The following is a 20,296-nucleotide window of genomic DNA, read 5'->3' as shown; positions in this document are numbered from 1 at the left end:
CAAGAGGCTTACTAAACCACCAAACAACACCTAGTCATTAGGACTAGAGTTTACGACTGTAAACTCTAGAGTTTACTTCCGTAAACTCTTTGTGTCATGACCATCAAAACCGTAAACTCCAAGGGAGTTTACCCTTGGACTCCCAACACACTACCCTTTCCCTACAACACTTAGATGCAACCCTTGAGACGTATAACACTTGTATAAAGTGTTTAGCATGTCCTAGAGTGTCTTAAATTTGTTTATTAGTTGTTTACTGACTAATTGTGTATATACATATATCCTTATATGTTATTAGGATCTTTGTGCGTGTCTAAGTCTTCACTTGACACCAAGCACTTATCCAACACTTCCTTCCGATCCACTTCTACAGGTGAGTTCATACCCCTTAATCAATGTTTTAACTATTTTTAAATGTTTTATGGGGGGATACAAGTAGAATAATGCTAGTTATTATATTAATCACGGGTGATTAATAAGCAGCAATCAAATGGTTGGCTACTCATTAGCCGTTTTACCAAACAGTTTACTTCAAATGTTTTTCATAAACACTTTATGTGTTTAAAACTCCTTATTACACTGTACATTTTACTCAGTATGTTTTATTTCAAACTTATTTACAATTGTGATTCAAAAAAATGTTTCCTTATGCTAAAGTTGTTTTATCAAACCCATGCCTTCAAACCGTTTTATAGATTGACATCAAGTCGATCTTTTCTTAGATAATAATTATGTTCAAATGTTTTACAAAACTTATTTTATGCTTCTATATTATAAATTGCATGCCTCTATATGTATAGTTATATAAGTAATGTTTAAAAGACTTAGGAAGGCTATCCATCTAGTCTCCTTTTCCTCGATTTGGATGTGGTCTGATAGGATATCGGGTACTCGTCCGAAGGTCGTTTAAATATTAGTTATATATCATGTGTACATATATAGTCTTAAAAGGTCCTTCCAGTTCATCCAATGCCCTTGGGTAGCAAGGTTATACATCCATGTTCATACGTCTCAGTTAGATTACTAGTAAACTACCATATGGCTAGTTTATGAAGATACTAGAACTATTCACTAGAACGCGATACCATACAATGAGTCAGTTCATTCATGAGTCAATACTTTCTAGAACATTACTATACTTGCTAGATAGAGAGCACGTACACTACAGCTAGAACATTACAGTACATTACTATACTTGCTAGATGGAGAGCACATACACTACAGCTAGAACATTACAGTACATTACTATACTTGCTAGATGGAGAGCACGTACACTACAGCTAGAACATTATAGTACATTACTATACTTGCTAGATGGAGAGCACGTACACTACAGCTAGAACATTACAGTACATTACCATACTATTACATAGATATGGTCACATGATCACATTTACATGAGTACACTTACAAGAATTACTAGTACATTTTATATGTATAGATTCTGTTATATAATCCTCATTCTTATCTTTACCTTGTGATTCAATCACATAATCGACGAGATAGATTGGATTTAATATCCTAGTACCAAAGGATACGTTGCGGGATTGACCATTCCGAGAATCTCTGTTAGCTACAGAGGTAAAAGCACATCCACGGATGTCAATGGTTGATACCATTACAGGTATACTTTTAGGGACTGACTATTCCTATACCCAGCTGTTAGCAACAGAGGTAAATGTGCATCTACGGATGTCTTCAGTTAACATTGTTAGTTGCCCTGGTACCAAAGGGTAATACTAAGACAGTTTGGTTTTGGTAGAAGACTACATTCAGAACAGTTTGGTCTTGGTAGAAGACTTCATTCAGAACAGTTAGGTCTTGGTAGAAGACTACATTCAGAGCAATTACGTCTTGGTAGAAGACTACATTCAGAACAGTTGGGTCTTGGTAGAAGACTACGTTCAGAACAGTTAGGTCTTGGTAGAATACTACATTCAGAGCGGTTAGGTCTTGGTAGAAGGTTACATTGAGAATAGTTAAGTCTTGGTAGAAGACTCCTTTTGTTACTAATAGGAATCATAGGGGTTTCTAGGGCTTTTCAAACGTTTACAGTTGTTTTACAAACATTTTCATACTTACAGTTCATTTACATTTTTAGTACTTACATTTCAAATACATACAAGTATTTACATACAAATTAAGACACTAAAATACTTATGATCTCACCAGCTTCAAAGTTGATACTCTCTTTCAAATTAACTTGTATCCTTAGGTCAAACATAGACAGGTACCGATGCAAGGTTTAGAGAAGATGGAGCTCATTCAAGACTCATCTTTCATTTTGATTTATGCTCTTAGTGTCTATTATAATTTGATAGAACACACTTGTATAATAATTATATTATTAATGCAATGGATGATGTTGTTGCTTGTTTACTACTTTTCATTGTTGTGATACTATACATGACGTCCTCCGCTCCAGAACGTTTCCGCCGCTCTTGGTTTTGGGGTGTGACAGAGAATTACCTTTGATTGTTATGTAGCAATAACAATCTCAAATCCTCCTTGTAATGACTTTAGAAATCTTAGAGTCACAAGTGTCACTCCTCTAATGGCTCACATACACCAAAAGCAAGAGGATGAAGAATAAGGAGAGAGGAGGCTGCCCAAAACGTGTGGAAACCGTAGTGGAACTCTTAGCCACGTTTTTGGGGTTTAAGGGTACTATATTTACATGTAGGCTATTAGCTTTTTCAACTAGGAAACCCTAATTTGACTGCTTAAGCCCTAAGCAGCCCATGGACCCTTTTAGAATATCCCTTGGACGATTTCTAATGGGTTTCCCCATAGAATTCGTCCAACCTATTATTCCAAGGTGACCCATAGCCCAAATCCAATTATCTTATAATTACAGTTCCATTCCCTTAAGTTTTAATAATCTCTTTTAGTCAAAAAAATAATTCTCAATTACTTCTTGACCAATATTATTTAAACAATATGATTTCTTCTTTAATATATTAATCTTATAATATATTAATAAATCATAATTAATATTCTCTCTCCATAATTCATCCTATCAAGTTGCTTTGGTGAAGGCAACCCAAAAGGACCATGCACCATCGGGTCAAGTACATACCAAAATAGTAAAGTGCTCTATTTGAAATTGTTACAAGACAACTCCATAGATATGAAGTCTCACATTCAAGGTACATTCCTTTGAACATCCCTCTTGCATAATAGTTTCTAACCTACATGGATTCTTAATATCCAAGTCCCATTATGGAAACATTTCCATATTTTCCATATGACAACTCATTCTTAACAGAATCTTATCTACTCATAATAATGTCAATATGGTCCATCATCCATTACTATACTTCCAACTGCCCACAAGAGGTCAATCCTCAGCGAACCTTAGATTGTCCTTAACAGTTGTTTAACTACTTTATTCATATCCGGTTCTGATCCCTTTTCCCTCTTAATGCCCTAGGCATTTGGAAAATCAGAACGGCCGAATATTACCACATATGCAATTGATCCTATACCAGAAGCATATGGGATACGATACATAGTGTCCTACATGAATACATGATATTTTACTAGCCCCCTGCTATAATTTTGTCATATATAGAATTCCCTTATGTTGAGTCTTTTCAACATAACATTCATATATTCCCTTTGACTAAATTTGATTAAAATTTCTTGATCTAAGCTTTTATTTTTGAAATGAAGTATAATATTCCTCTCCCATAATTATAGCAAAACAACTTTTCAACCTCTACAACTTTGTGAATTGAAACTTTTTTTCTATAATTAATATTGCTAACTCGGAACACTTACCATAATGATCATGCTCCCACTAACATGAAAATCATATCCTTACCAGCATAACGCTTATGCTCCTACTAGCTTTAACATATATTCAAAAATCAGTTGGACTTCTAGAAATCAATACTTATTGCCTTCCTTAACCAAGGTTCATATTTATGATACGAGCTGCTTCGATAAATCTCTATCTAAGCTTCTCTAACTTATACACCTGTCTTTAGATAGCTCATATGTGTGTCTAAAGTATTTCAGAACTCACAGCAGTACGTCCCGAATGTTCAAACTAATTTCCAAATCTCACAATTCGAACTCTGAATAGGGATGCCATAATCATAATCGAATTTGAGAATGCAATTTACATAATTGCTATCTCCTTAAAATCTTCATAGCGAATACGTTTCCTCACAATCATTTTCATGAAATGGAGAGAAACCTTGCCACTTAGATTTTATGGTGTATATGTTCCTATCCATGTGAATTTTGTAATAATCATAATCACAAGACAATGTTTATGAAAAATCCAAACTTATGTGGACTAAACTTGTTCAATCTTAATTTCTTGCCATCTGGTAGCACTAGGGCCTACTAGTGCTTCCAGGTTGTTTAACAGCTCTCCTATATAGATCAATGTGCTTTCCTTGACCAAAGTTCTTTACCTTATATAAACAATTAAGAACTCATAGAACTCACATGCATAGTTAACCTTATCTGTAATGGGCACAGAAAGAAGAAAATGTCAACTCGATAGGTTACAAACCTTAAGTCGTATGCTACTAATTAACAATAGTTTACTCTTGATTAGTTCTTAAAAACTTTTTCAAGATCGTTAAGACTCCCACTGACTTCTTCACATATAAGATTCTTTTTCCCAAAAACATTTCATGACAAACAAAATTTTCAAGAGTTAGTGTGGGTTCTTAACAAGACAAACACTTTACATAATCGGTCTTAGTTGGTCTTTGTCTTATCTAAGACATCACAACTTACTAATTTAAAATGTGCAGGATTCAGAAAACATTTTCAAGTCCACATTTGATGAGTGTTATAAACCTAGTAAAGATGTGTCACTCAATGCACAATCTTGGAGTACAACTCTAAGACTCGATTTTGGAACGAAGTATGATTTATCTTTTGATTTAACCATTTCGAAAATTTCCGATTCCTCTTCCTAGCCATGCTAGTGTACTAAGGTGTCCTTAGAGGATCAATTGTGATATGTTTTCATAATCATCAAGACGATCATAAAACATGGTATTCAAGTACTCTCCCTTCTTTTCAGATTGGAGAAACTTTTACCTTTCTGCCTAATTGATTCTTCTTATTCGTTCTGCTATGCATTGAAAATTTTCTAATGATTCAGAATTACATTTAATCTTGTAAGTATAACGATGTTTACTAACCTTTTAGTAAATCATGAAGAATAATCTTATCATTCTTTGTGGTGGACCTGACTAGTGCACATCAATGTGTACTAGATCCTAGTCCTTCACTTGACTCACATCTATATGTGAACAAGGAATTAGTCTTAATATTCCAAATACGAAAATTCTCATTCATCACACAATACAAGTCGTATGATTCCAAGTTTCTGTCCAATTGAAACTTAGGTGATAAGAATCATTCCTTATTTGGTAAATTTTTAACATTGCCACAAATAACATAACTAAGAATCACCTCCATTGCTAATAATAGATACATATAAACATCAATTTTCACAAATGCCATTGCAAGGAAATATAAAAAATTAGATAAATCAAATTTTTCTTTATTTATAAAAGTGCGGAAAAACTTCTCCTTACAACGCAATTACAAATGAAAACAATGTTACTAAATATTCCTAAGCAATCTATCATAACTCCTAAGAAGCATCTCAAAAATCTGATCATCGAACCATGCGATCGAAATCCATCTCTTCACGACCAGATTCAACTCACTCTTCCTTTTAGCTTCCTTTCTTTTCTTCGATCCTACAAAACAGCAAAATGCAATCTTATCACATCATGTATTAGTGATTTTACCTGAACCAGAGTCATACATCTTGACTCTCCCATCTTTGCGATCCTTTAGGTAGATACGGCATTTTCGCAACCAATGCCCCTTCTCTTTGAAGTTGAAACAAGTAGACTCTTTTGGAATAGCACATGGAACAATCTCATGTTCAACCTTTCTCTTTAGCATCCGGTCAAACAGTTTGACCATGGCCAATCCCTTTCCATTGGGAAGAGAAAACTTTTATGTACTTCCAATGTTGCCACAATGTCGATGGAAGTTTGGGAAGTTTACCTACCATTCAAAGTTGCTTTACCAGTGCACCAAATCATTGTTGATTCAGCAGCAATAAGAAAATAGGTGAGATCAATGAGGGTCACGTCAAGGTCTGTCATATAGTAATCTTTTATGAACTCACTATATGACTTAGGAAGTGATTGAACAACCTAATCAAAATCTAGCCAAAAAATCAAAAATCCTGGCAATAGGACACTGGACTCGTAGAGTCCACTATGGAACTCGTCGAGTTCATGCAACTTGTCGAGTCCATACATGGACTCATCGAGTAAACCTGTCAGACAGCAAAATTCTCGACTTTTTGATCCTTTGGCAGTTCACTTTTGCATCTATTCAATAGAAAAATAACCTAGGCTCTGATACCACTATTGGGTTTTGAGCATAATGTCATTCCTATGGTGTACATGCAACCCTAATTGCTTTGGATCTAGGTTTTTCTAATTTGAACATACAACTATGAATACCAAAGCAATATCCCTATGACTAGCGTACATATATCAAAAATCACATATTATTAGGGTTAGAATCTTTACCTCTCTTGTTATGTAGCAATAACAAGTTTAATCCTTGTTGATCTTGACTTCTGAAAGGCTAGTGCCCCAAGTGTTTCACCTCTAATGGAGTCACAAACACCCAATGCAAGGAGAATGACTTAGGAGAGAAGGATTTTGGCTAGGGTTTCTTTCTTGAATGCTTGGCCAAAAATCCCCTTGTATGGGGTCCTATATATAGTTGTGGTTGCTAGGGTTTTCAGGTGGAAATCCTAATACCTAACTTAGACAACAAGCAGCCTATGAACTCCTTCCTTAGAGCCCATGGACGAAATCTATAAGGCTTCCCTATATGATTTCGTCCACTCCACTTTATGGAGTCCATCAGCCCATTTATGCAACTATCAATGATTTGCATAATAGTCCCCTAATTATTTAATTAGTTTCTTTTGACCACTAAATTAATTCCAAATTAATTTATGATCAATACTAATTAAATAATATGATTTCCAAATAATATATTAATCTTGCAATATATTAAAAAACCATTTTAAGTACTAATTTATTATTTATATAATAAATTCTATTTTCTCTCCTCTTGTCATCCTATCAAGTTGCATGAGTGAAGGCAACCCAAAAGGACCATGCTCATAATCAAATCAAGTACATACCAAAAATAGTTATGGGCTTAGACACCTAATCCAACACTGATGGGGTTTTAACACAACATCATTCTTACGGTGTACATGCAACCCTAATTGCTTTGGATCTAGGTTTTTCTAATTTGAACATACAACGATGAATACCAAAGAAATAACCCTATGGCTAGCATACATATATCAAAAATCACATATGATTAGGGTTAGAATCTTTACCTCTCTTGTTATGTAGTAATAATAAGTTTAATCCTTCTTGATCTTGACTTCTGAAAGCATAGTGCCCCAAGTGTTGCACCTCTAACGGAGTCACAAACACCCAATGCAAGGAGGATGACTTAGGAGAGAAGTATTTCGGCTAGGGTTTCTTTCTTGAATCCATAGATCAAAAATCTCCTTGTATGAAGTCCTATATATAGTTGTGGCTGCTAGGGTTTTCAAGTGGAAACCCTAATACCTAACTTAGGCAACAAGCATCCCAAGAACTCCTTCCTTAGAGCACTTGGACAAAATCTATAGGGCTCCCCTATAGGATTCCCTCCACTCCACTCTATAGAATTTATCAGCCCATTTATGCAACTATCAACGATTTTCATAATAGTCCCCCAATTATTTAATCAATCTCTTTTGATCACCAAATTAATTTATGATCAATACTAATTAAATAATATGATTTCCAAATAATATATTAATCTTTTAATATATTAATAAAACCATTTTTGAGTACCAATTTATTATTCATATAATAAATTCTACTCTCTCTCCTCTTATCATTCTAGAAAGTTACATGAGTGAAGGCAACCCAAAAAGATCATGCTCATAATCAAATCAAGTACATACCAAAAATATTTATGTCTTAGACACCTAATCCAACAGTCTCCCACTTGGATAAGTCAAATAACTGTTATTGCATACGACTTCAGAATCTGATTAGCAATCGTAGCTTTCAAAAGCCGCTGTCAAACTCTGATCCTATCAGTAACGCGTCCTTTAGATAAGGGATCATATCCTCCTTGATTCTCAAGATATCGTATAGACATGAGACATGGATTATAATCATTCTCTCTGTTTATGTGTTGTTTTGCGGTTTCTGATTTAAGACGATTGACAATAGACTTCAGTTGAACACATCAACTTAGTCCAGGCTTGGCCAATCGCTTAGGTGACATCACTAAATCATCGAGGGGCCCACAAATATCACTTTTATCCCACTTTAGGTAAAAGTAACGGATATACTTCGACTCATATGCTTGCACTATTTACTCATCAACCTACTGATGCGTTTACGTATTATCAATGTGCAACCGACTTGTAAACAATAACTCATATCTCTCAATTTCAAGAATATAATATATTATCGTCTCACAATCATCCATGATAAAATCCATGAAGTGATTCACGTGAATGTGAGTTTAATACAATACTCAAATCTTATTTCAGGAGCACTCATGAACACTGCAGCAGACTTTTGGTATGTCTAAACACTTTAAACAATCTACAGTTGGATTCATGACAGTCTTACCTCATTACCTACTTCCAAAGTATGATCGATTTTGGACATTTGAATAACCTAGTTATTTGGTAAGTCAAAACATGCGAAGTGAAATACAAGATTAATCGAATCCAATATGGCCTCAACACTTTGAGTATAAATAAAACACTTATTATTTAATCACCATATTGATTACACATTATTCATTGTATAATGTTTTGGATAATCAACTTAATACTTAAATTGAAGCAATTGTCATCCCATGCTCCAAGCATGTGCACTATGTTTACCTATGGTCCTTACTTTGTGAAACAGATCAATTGAACACATTTTCAATGATGCTCATTTCACAATTCCCAATCCTTATCACAAGTGTAAGAATACCAAATTCTTTCCACTATTAAAATATATTATATTTTTAACATTTTACGCAATGATCCTTTTGTAATGTCATAGTCATAAATACTTTGCCAATGAAATTACAAAGTGCTCTATTGGAGATTGTTACAAGACAACTCCATAGATATGAAGTCTCATATTCAAAGTACGTTCCTTTGAACATCCTTCTAGCATAAAAGTTTCTAATCTACATAGATTCTTAATATCCAACTCGTATTATGGAAACATTTCCTTATCTGCTATATGACAACTCATTCTTAATAGAATCCTATCTATTCATAATAATGTCAATATGGTTCATCCATTATTATCCTTCCAACTGCCCACAAGTGACCAATCCTTGGCGAACCTTAGATTGTGTTTGACAGTTGTTTAACTTACTTTAGTCATATCTGATTTTTGTCCTTTTCTCTCTTAACTCCCTACGTATTTGGAATAGACAAAACAGTCGAATATCACAACATATGTAATTGATCCTATACCCGAAGCGTATGGGATACGACACAAAATGTCTTACAAAAAGATTTGATACTTTACCAGTTTCCTGCTATAATATTGCCATATATAGAATTTCCTTATGTTGAACCTTTTCAACATAGCATTCATATATGTCCTTTGACTAAATTTGATTAAAATTTCTCGATCTAAGCTTTTAGATTTGAAATGAAGCATAAATTTCTCTCCCTTATTTATAGCAAAGCAACTTTTCAACCTCTACAACTTTGCGAATTGAAACTTTTGTTTTCTATAATTAATATTGTTAACTCGCAACAATTAACATAATAATCATGCTCCCACTAACAAGATAATTATATCCTTACCAACACAACACTTATGCTCCCAATAGCTTTGATATGTATTCAGAAATCAGCTGGACTTCTAGAAATCGATACTTACTGACTTTCATTACCAAGGTTCATATTTCTGATACGTACTGTTTCGATAAGACTTTATCTAAGCTCATATATCTTTTATTAGAAAGCTCATATGTTTGTTAAACAATTTCAGAACTTACAATAAGAAGTCTTAAATGTTCAAACTATTTACCACTTCTCACAATTCGAACTATGAAGAGGGATGCCGTAATCATAATCGAATTTGAGAATGCAAATATGACAATTGCTATCTCCTTAAAATCTTCCTAGTGAAAGCGTTTCCTCACAATCATTTTCATGAAGCGGAGAGAAACCTTGTCAATTAGATTTTATGGTGTATATGTTCCTATCCATGTGAATTTGTCATAACCATAATCATAAGACAAGGTTGTGACAAATCCAAAACCATATGGACCGAACTTGTCCAATCTTAATTTCTTGCCACCTGGTAGCACAAGGGCCTCTCATGTCTTCCAAGTAGTCAAGCAGCTCACCCATACAGATCAATGAACTTTCACCAATCAAGGTGTTTTTCCTTGTGCAATCAATTGAGAACTCTTAGGACTCACATGCATAGTTAACTTAACTGTAATGGCATAGAAACAAGAATATGTCAACACGATAGGTTATTAAACCTCAAGTCGTGTATTAGTAATAGACAATAGGTTCATTCTCGAATAGTTCCTGAAGCTATTCAAGACCATTAAGACTCCCACTGACCTCTTAACATATAAGATTCTCTTGTCAAGAAACATTCTTTGACAAAAAAATATTCAAGAGTTAGTGCAGATTCTTATCAAGACAAACACTTCACACAATTGGTCTTAGTTAGTCTTTTTCCTATCCAAGACATCACAAATCACCTATTTCAAATGTGCAAGAGTATTAAAAACATTTTTCTATTCCACATTTGATGAGTGATATAAACCTTCTTAAGTTATGTCACTCAAGTCACAATCTTGGAGTATGACTCTAAGACTTGATTTTGGAAAGAAGTATGATCCACCTTTTGATTTAACCATTTCAAAAACTCCCGATTCCTCTTCTTTTCCATACTAGTGCACTAAGTTTTCCTTAGAGGATCAATTGTGATATGGTTTCAAAATCACTAAGATGATCATATAACTTGATACTTAAGTACTCACCTTTCTTTTCAGATTGGAGAAACTTTTATCTTTCTGCCTACTTGATTCTTCCTATTCGTTCTGCTTTACATTGAAAGCTTTTCAACGATTCAGAATTACACTTAATCTTGTAAGCATAACAATATTTACTAAACTTCTAGCCAATCATGACAAATATTCTTATCGTTCTTTATGGTGGACTTGACCTAGTACACAACAATGCGTACTAGATCCTTTAGTCCTTCACTTGACTCACATACTATATATGAACAAGGAATTACTTTTGACTTTCTAAATACAAAGGTTCTCATTCATCACACAATACAAGTCGAAAGATTCCATGTTTCTATTGTAACACCTGGTTCCTGGTGCGTATTCAAATTCAAGTATTATTGTAATCTACTCTGGGAATCGGCGAGTTGGAGGCCCAATTCGTCGAGTAGACTCGACGTTACGCGGGGGTTTTAATGTTCTATTCGAAGAATCGGGAGACCAACTCAGCGAGTAGGAGCTATCAAGAAAAAACCCTAATGTTTAGGGTTTGCACCCTATTTAAACACTTTATCTCATCCCAATCCAGCCTCCATCACCCTCCCAACTTAGAGAAACCCTAGATTAAAACCCTAAACCCTTATTGAGTGTTCTTGATCCTTTTGGTGCTTTTCGTGTGTGTTTGAAGTTGGAGAAGAAGAAGGAAGCTTGGAAGTTCAAGTAGAAGCAAGGAGATCCAGAATTTTTACTTCATTCTCAGCTCATTCAAGGTAAAAAGCTGGAACCTTGACAATCTATCTCTTAGATTTTGATTTGGGGCTATTTCTATCCTTTTTATAAGTATAGAGAAGCAAAAATCGGATTTTGTGGGTGTGCTTAGAGTTGCACTTCGGATCTGGGGGTATTGGGGGTCTTTATGGCATAAAGGTGCCAACTTTGTTGCCATAAACACCCCATGCATCTTGTAGACCTCCTTTTATGGCTTTTTTAGCCAAAGGCCCATGCATGTACATCAAGTTTGTAGCTTTACGTATAAAATTGATCCAAGGAGGCCAGATCTATGGTATTGATGCGTTAAGACCCATTATAATCGACTGTATAGTTTTGGACAAAGAGGGACTTGGCGAGTCATTCTTAGGAATCAGCGAGTCGGGGTGTATGTTCCACCAAATCCTCTTTGTTTACGGACCAGATGTTAAGATCGAAGGTTCCCCCGTTGTTTAGGTTCACTAGGGACCTGGAAATCATAGGACTCGACAAGTTCAAGGCAATGTCCCAACCACATGAAGACGAGCTCAACGAGTTCAAGGGGAACTCGGCGAGTCATAGACTAAGCACCTTCTTATGGATGAAGATTAACTCAGCGAGTTTAAGGACGAACTCGGCGAGTTGGTTGAAGATAGTTTGATGTGTTGTTGAAGGCGAACTCATCGAGCTCTTGCTAGACTCAACGAGTGGAGACAGAATTATGGCATTTTGTGGATACGGGGATTCGACGAGTTGGCGTGCCAACTCGGCAAGTCGAGTCAACCAGATGTTGACTTTGACCAAAAGTTGGCTTTGACCAAGGATTTGACTTTGACTTTGACTTTGACTTGGATTTGAGTAACTCTTGTAAGGGTTATGAGTATAAGTTGATAACTTAGAAAAGTTGTCGTGTAGGGATTAAGGAGTCGGGGATAGTAGATTTTCACTCCGAGGATAGTGCAGACACTATACGACATTGAGGTGAGTCACCCTTCAGTAGAAGTGGGTCTAAGGCACCAAGGCCGACCCACTAGTAGTTGATTACAGTTGGGATCATTATCTTTGTGATAATAATCTGGTTTGCTATTACTTGATGAGTTCTAAGTGCCAATATGATATGTTCTATGTGATAGCGGTAGTAGGAGGGGAATAGTCCCCCGATTCGGTCGTTAGGACCGAAGAGTAGGTCGGACACCCCAAATATGTCTGACAGTATGATTATGATATGTTATTATGTGATTGTAGTAGGGGTGAAATAGTCCCTGTGACCAGGTGAGATAGACCGGAGAGTAGGCAGGCACCCCAGAATGGCCTGACACGGGTAGGTCAGCACCCCGGAATGGCTTGACATGGGTAGGTCAGCACCCCAAAATGGCTTGACATGGGTAGGTCGGGCACCCCAAAATTTCCCGACAGTATGTATGATTGTATGGTATGTGGTATGATGGGGGGAACTCACTATACTTTGTGCTTATGGTTTTTAGTTTTGGTTTCAGGTACCTCTTCACCTAAGGGGAAGGAGCCGACAGGGTAGCAGCACATCGTACACATAGGATTTCCGGTTTGAGAACCCTCGGATTGTACTCTCATATTTTACTATTTGATTATATGGTTTTTGAGACTTGTGATTTGTGACATGATGTTTGAAATGATAACAATGATGTTTTCCATAAACTGTTTTCATAAGTAATATAATTAAGCAGAAAATTTTGGGTCTCGTTTTTGGGATGTTACAAGTTGGTATCCGAGCCTTGGTTTGAGGGATTCGGGCACAGCTTCGGGGTGTCTGAACTTAAATCGAGGGCTTCAAGAATATTTACAAGAAAAATAGTTTTCTAAAATTTGAAATAAGGAGTTTTGAGAAAAAACAAGGTGTGTGATGTGTGCGACCGGCCGAGCTCAAGTAAGTTTTCCCCAAGATACCCATACATGCTATGTATGTTATATGATATGATTATGAGAACTTCATGCTAGATTAGGGCTAAGGATCTAGGAAGGATGCCTTATATGCCTGTTGTATGAGTTTACTAAGCTATATGCTAGGGCTGGTTAGTCAGCAGTGTGGTAGCCGGATTAGGTTATGATTGGTATTGGTTACTCAACGCATGAATGTTGCTTGCTTTGTGCTAATAGGGGTTTCGGCTAACTTTAACTAACTAGTGAGCGGATATGTAATAGTATCTGCAAGCTAGTTAGGGAAAGATGGTAGGGACTCCTCGTGCAACTGATGGAGGAGAGTATATCAGAGAGTGCCCTAGGACAAGCCTAGGATGAGATTAATTGGAAAGTAAAAAGGGACTTGGTGAAGTCAAAGCAACTCTTGAGGAAAGTACGAATAGATGTGGAAGGTAGTATGGGCCCGTACTACTAGAAGTAGAGGATCCGTACTCAAATCAAGGAGGGCTGATATAGAACCAGGAAACTTGGAGAGTGTGTGAGACCTCTTGAGAGTATGTATGACCCTGACATCATTGTGTTTATTTTCAGTATGGCGATTACGCGACATGGAGTAGGATCTGGGTCAGGATCAGGGTCAGGATCGGGTGCACCGAGCAGGTTGGTGATGGGCTACGCGAGTTCATCGCGTCTGAGATCACGAGAGGTATCCTTGAGGCGACCCCGGTTATTTTCGGGTCGATCAAGGAGGGGATTATTGAGGTAATGGAGGATCGCCTCCAAACATTTAGGAGTGAATTGGCATCTAGCCAGTCAGGTGCGCGCACATTGTCCTTCAAGGACTTTCAGGGGAGTGGTGCACCAGTCTTTCACTAGGCGAAGGACCCCATTGCTGGCAGGAGATGGATCGCAGACATCGAGTCTGCGCAGTTGACGAGCATCTGCCCGGAGGGGTCGAAGGTCCGCTATGCTGCAGGATGTTTGAGGGATAGAGATAGGGATTGGTGGGAGTCAGTCGGTAACTCACTGGGAGCCCCAGCCATTGAGGCTATGACTTGGTCAGACTTTGTGACCAGGTTTAGGGATGAGTTTACGGCAGCAGTGGAGCTTCAGCAGTTGGGCAGCGAGTTCCTTGATATAAGACAGACTACGGAGTCAGTGGCGGAGATCACCGCCAATTTTCGGGAGAGGGCCTTGTTGGTACCTCTGTATGCAGAAGATGAGGACATACGGAGGACCCGCTATCACGACATGTTATGAGGGCTGATATCTGGGAGTATGTCAGCTTCTCAGCATGTCCGACCCTAGAGTCTATGATTGCCAAGGCGAGGGAGAGAGAGATTGACTTAGAGCGCCTCAGGAAGAGGAAGGCAGAGACAGAGCAGAGTAGTGGGGTTTCGGGGAAGAAACCCAAGGGATCCGACGCTAGGACGAAGGGCCAACCAGGCCAGAGCCGCTGCAAGAAATATGGCAGGCCGCATAAGGGAACTTGTAGAGCGGGATCATCAGGCTGCTACAAGTGTGGCAAGACGGGGCATTTTGACAGGGATTATACTACTCCTGCCCCCACTATTCAGACTTTGGATCTTATTTGATTTCAGTGCAATCAAAGGGGCCATAAAAAGTCCAACTGCCCTAGGTTGACAGTAGCAGCAGCGCCAGTGGTGGCGCCGACTCCATCAACTGCGCGAGTTACGGATGACCGGAAGGTCAAGTCAGAGACTCCAGTGGTGAGGAGCCGAGCATTTCAGTTGACAGCCGAGGAGGCACACGCCGCACCCAATGTGGTGACAGGTATGGTTTCTTCTCTCTAACTTTTATTATATGTCACTTGTGGTATTGATGTATTATGTTATATGTTGTGTTTAGGATCATTCCATGTGAACGGTATCCCGATCCAGATGTTGTTTGATTTGGGTGCTACCTGATCTTTAGACTCTCTTGCGCTTAGAAAGAGGTTTCCTAAGTCTTCGGGCATGTTAGATTTCCCTCTAGAGGTTGAGATTTCGGATGACCGGTCAGTGCAAGTGTCAGAGGTTTTCAGAGATTGCGTTCTGAAGTTGTACGAGGAGCGAAACTTGGTAGATTTGGTTCCCATACATTAGGGGGGAACAAGGTCATCATAGGGAGGGACTGGTTGAGCCCTAATAGGGGCAGTGATCGACTGTGTGCCACATTTAGTTCGGATCAGGACCCTAGGTGGGGGAGACCTGGTGATGCAGGGCGAGAGGCCACAGCATGGACCAACTTTATGTTCAGTAGCGAAGGCTAGGCGCTACCTCCAGCATGGTTGCGTGGGGCATGTCGCCTATGTTTTGGATACCCAAGAGGCGGGTCAGTCGACGGTGAATGATGTGCCAGTGGTACGAGAGTACGCGGATGTATATCCAGAGTAGCTGCCTGGGATACCTCCGGAGAGGCAGGTGGTGTTCAAGATCGACCTGTTCCCTGCTGCAACTCCGATAGCCAAGGCACCGTATCGGTTGGCTCCTCCTGAGATGTAGGAGTTGTCTATACAGCTGGAGGAGCTATTAGACAAGGGATTCATCAGACCGAGCAATTCGCCTTGGGGAGCCCTGATACTACTCGTGAAAAAGAAGGACGGGTCACATCGGATGTGTATAGACTACCAGGAGCTGAATAAGGTAACGGTGAAGAACCGTTACCCACTCCCGAGGATTAATGACCTCTTTGACCAGCTTCAGGGAGCATCTTGGTTCTCCAAGATCGATCTATGTTTGGGTTACCATCAAATGAGGGTCCGAGAGGAGGATGTGCAGAAGACTAAGTTTCGGACGTGATATGGTCATTATGAGTTTGTGGTGATGCCTTTTGGGCTCACCAATGCTCCTGTCATATTCATGGATCGCATGAACCGCATGTGTAGACCGATGTTGGATCGATCTGTGATAGTTTTCATTGATGACAACTTGGTCTATTCCAAGACTCGGGAGCAGGATGAGGAGCACTTGCGGGAGGTATTGGATACTCTTAAGAGGGAGAGATTGTATGCCAAGTTCTCCAAGTGTGAGTTCTAGCTGGGCGAGGTGCAGTTTCTTGGGCACCTTGTCAACCAGGACGGTATTTCAGTCGATCCGGCTAAAGTGGAGGCCGTGATGAGGTGGGAGGTCCCGAAGTCTCCATCTGAGATTCGGAGCTTCCTAGGATTGGCAGGGTACTATCGGATATTCGTTCAGGACTTCTCCAAGATAGTCGTGCCTTTGAACTGGTTGACAAGGAAAGTTGTGGTCTTTCGTTGGGGGTTAGAGTAGCAGGCTGCATTAGAGACTCTGAGACAGAGATTGTGTGAGGCGCCAATCTTAGCCCTGTCATAGGGCATGGATGATTCTGTGGTACATTGCGATGCGTCCATCTCGAGTTTGGGCGCGGTATTGATGCAAAGGGGGCATGTTATCACCTACGCTTCGAGGCAGCTGAAGCCTCATGAGGAAAACTATCTGACACATGATTTGGAGTTGGGGGCAGTTGTTTTCGCCCTCAAGATTTGGCATCATTATCTTTATGGGGTCCATTGTACCGTTTACACGGACCATAAGAGTTTGAGGTGCCTTATGGATCAACCGAATCTGAACATGAGGCAACGTTGGTGGCTTAATGTGGTGAAGGATTACGATTGTGAGATCCTCTACCACCTGGGGAAGGCCAATGTCATGGCTGATGCGCTTAGCCGCAAGGCATCGCCAATCAGAGACATATGCTTGAGGATGACTGTGGTGACTTCGTTGTTGGAGCAGATTCGAGAGCCCCAGCAGGAGGCTATGAAGGAGGAAAATGGTAAGAGTGAGTGTATTGTGGGCCAGGTTTCCTCCTTCAATTATGACATTCGTGGATTGTTGACTCTACACCATAGAGTATGGGTCCCATATCATGGAGGTGTGCACCAGGTATTGATGGAGGAGGCGCATAAATCCAGGTTTTATATCCATCCTGGGGCGACGAAGATGTACAGGGATCTTCGTCTTGATTATTGGTGGCCCTGCATGAAGACGGATGTAGCATGGCTCATTAAGAGATGCCTGACCTGTAGGAAGGTCAAGGCCGAGCACCAGAGGCCTCACAGCAAGACCCAGCCATTGGATATTCCGCTGTGGAAATGGGAAGATATCACTATGGATTTCATCACCAAGCTTCCCATGACTGCACGGGGAGTGGACTCGATTTGGGTCATCGTGGATCGGTTGACCAAGAGTGCCCATTTCATACCGATCCAGGAGAGCATCTCGGCCGAGAAGTTGGCCGATATCTACATCCAAGAGGTAGTAGCTCAACACGGAGTGCCAGTCTCAGTGATTTCGGACCGAGACGTGCAGTTTACTTCTAGATTCTGGAAGAAGTTTCACGACGAGTTGGGTACTTGTCTGCACTTCAGCACTGCTTTTCACCTGCAGACAGATGGTCAGAGTGACCGGACCATCTAGACTCTGGAGGATATGCTGCGGGCGTGTGTTTTACACTTCGGAGGTAGTTGGGATACTCACCTTCCTTTGGCTGAGTTTTCTTATAATAACAGCTATCATGCTAGTATTTACCGCCCTCCCTTTGAGATGTTGTATGGGAGGAAGTGCAGGACCCCGATATATCGGGGTGAGGTTGGCCAGAGGGTCATGGGGAGTACCAAAGTGGTACTCAAGACTACGAAGAGGATACAGTAGGTGCGGAGCAGGCTTAAGACTGCTCAAATTTGGAATAAAAGTTATGCTGACAAGCATCATTCGGACCTGGAATTCCAGGTCGGGGATATGATGCTCCTGAAGGTGTCACCTTGGAAAGGTGTCATCCGGTTTAGGAAGCGGAGCAAGTTGGGCCCAAGATACATTGGACCTTTCAGGGTTGCAGCCCGGGTGGGCAAGGTGGCATATAGGTTGGACATGCCAGCCGAACTCAATCAGACTCAAAGCACTTTTCACGTCACCGCGTTACGGAAGTGTCTGGTGGACGATTCGGCAGTGGTGCCTTTTGAGGACATTCAAGTGGATGATAGCCTGAATTATATCGAGCGACCAGTAGCTATCCTGGACAGGAAGTCGAATGATCTGAGTAACAAGAGGGTCGAACTGGTGAAGCTTTAATGGTAGCACCGCAAGGGTTCAAAATGGACTTGGGATCTGGAAGATGATATGAGGGAGCACTACCCCAAGCTTTTTTAGGGCTCAGCAGCAGACTTCGAGGACGAAGTCTAAATTAAGTAGGGGAAATTTATAACACCCGATTCCTGGTACGTATTTAAATTCAAGTATTGTTGTAATTTACTCTGGGACTCGGCGAATTGGAGGCCCAACTCGTCGAGTAGACTCGACATTATGAGGGGGTTTTAATGATCTACTCGACGAGTCAGGAGACCGACTCGGCGAGTAGGAGCTGCCTGGACAAAACCCTAATGTTTAGGGTTTGCACCCTATTTAAACACTTTATCTTGTCCCAAACAAGCCTCCATCACCCTCCTAACTCAGAGAAACCCTAGATTGAAACCCTAAACCCTTATTGAGTGTTCTTGAGCAATTTTGGTGCTTTTTGTGTGTATTTGAAGTTAGAGAAGAAGAAGGAAGCTTGGAAGTTCAAGTAGAAGCAAGGAGATCCAGAAGTTTTACTTCATTCTCAGCTCATTCAAGGTAAAAAGCTGGAACCTTGACAATCTATCTCTTAGATTTTGATTTGGGGCTATTTCTACCCTTTTATGAGTATAGAGAAGCAAAAATCAGATTTTGTGGGTGTCCTTAGAATTGCACTTCGGATCTGGGGCTATTGGGGGTCTTTATGGCATAAAGGTGCCAACTTTGTTGCCATAAACACCCCATGCATCTTGTAGACCTCCTTTTATGGCTTTTTTAGCCAAAGGCCCCATGCATGTACATCAAGTTTGTAGCTTTACGAATAAAATGGATCCAAGGAGGCCAGATCTATGGTTTTGATGCGTTAAGACCCATTATAATCGTCTTGTAACAGCCCGGATTCCCAGGTATTATTTATTTATTTATTATGGTAATTTGCGAGGGGACTCGGCGAGTTAAAGGCTAGACTCGCCGATTATGATCGCGGATTTGGACGCGGGTTCGCGTCCGGACTTGACGAGTCCAAGAGTGGACTCGGCGAGTCCACGATGTTTAATGAAACCCTAATTTCTCGGGTTTCAAGCGTATTTAAAGGGCCTTATGGCCGTCATTTGCACTCATCAGACCCCAGAGTGAAACCCTAGAGCAATTGAGTGATTCAAGTAAGGGAAGGAGCCATTATTGATCTTGGAGTTGTTGTCTAGCAAGGAAAGAGGAGATCTAGCCAAGAGGAAGCAAGAGAGGGGTGGATTCTTGAAGATTTGAGGTCCAAAACATCACATCTGAGGTACAATCTCGAATTATTCTCTGTTATTGTGATGTTCATGTAGATTTAGGGCTTTTGAACCCATTTGTGGCTAGATCTAGTGTCCTCATGGTCCCTTAGCGAGTTAAGGTCCTGGATCTGGACCCATAGAGGTCCAGAGCACCTCATTTCCAAAGCTTTATATGCATCCATGGAGGTTTTGGCTTAGGATCAATGTATTTGAGGCTAAAAC

The sequence above is a fragment of the Lactuca sativa genome, chromosome 3 (assembly GCF_002870075.4).
Source record: "Lactuca sativa cultivar Salinas chromosome 3, Lsat_Salinas_v11, whole genome shotgun sequence".
Classification (NCBI taxonomy): domain Eukaryota; kingdom Viridiplantae; phylum Streptophyta; class Magnoliopsida; order Asterales; family Asteraceae; genus Lactuca; species Lactuca sativa.
Note: the sequence above shows the minus strand (reverse complement) of the source record.